The sequence below is a fragment of the Gekko japonicus genome, unplaced genomic scaffold, assembly GCF_001447785.1.
Source record: "Gekko japonicus isolate JY-2015 unplaced genomic scaffold, Gekko_japonicus_V1.1 scaffold68493, whole genome shotgun sequence".
In the NCBI taxonomy this organism is placed as follows: Eukaryota; Metazoa; Chordata; class Lepidosauria; order Squamata; family Gekkonidae; genus Gekko; species Gekko japonicus.
This window is the reverse complement of record NW_015238664.1, coordinates 1-641: the sequence shown is the minus strand read 5'-3', so window position 1 is coordinate 641 and position 641 is coordinate 1. Positions and strand designations below refer to the sequence as shown.

General features: G+C 48.7%; 1 long non-coding RNA gene across 1 annotated transcript; it reads left to right on the top strand.

The window, feature by feature from the left end:
- The first annotated feature begins 27 nt into the window (after positions 1-27).
- LOC107125417 lies at positions 28-641 on the top strand. Its single transcript, XR_001483036.1, has 3 exons — positions 28-100; positions 233-467; positions 590-641. It is a non-coding gene; the product is annotated as an uncharacterized LOC107125417 (long non-coding RNA).

Below are 641 nucleotides of genomic sequence, written 5' to 3'. Positions count from 1 at the left end.
GTCGCATCTGGAAAGATGATGTGGACGGGTGTGAAAAGCAGTAGGGAGCGTGTGGGAGAAAGATAACTTGATTTTGAAAATTATGCGAAGGTCACTCAAGGTAGGAATTGAAAATGTACAGATGGAGATCCCAGTTATGAAACTGTCGGGGTTCTCATATTTCTAGTAATTCTCCAGCTTCCCTTCAGCTAGAAAAGGCGATTTCGTGAACGCAAATTCTTTCCCCACACAGACAACCGTGACCTGTCATAGCAACCGCCGGCGAGACCTAGGAAGACTGCAAACCCCAGAGTACAACGCGGTAAAGGGGATTTGGTACATAGGCTATCCCGCGGTCTCACAGACGTAGATTCCGCCTAAAAGGAAGCCCCAAGCGGCTCCCCGACGTTATGAGCACTTCCGGTCTGAAAAATAAGCGCCGTTTTCTCACTTCGAACTTACTTCTAAGGGGTTTTCACCATAGACGCGTAAGTGGCTAGTACTACACTACGCTGTAACACCTACAGAGCATTATAGCTTATGAAGGTGTTTAGTTTTCTTCCAGACGCTCACGCTGTGTATCTTGCTGATCTTTTTTACCATCTTCTAGGCGTCGCACAGTGGTGTACGCCATTTCCGGGTGGAGTGCGTGCGGCGGCGGC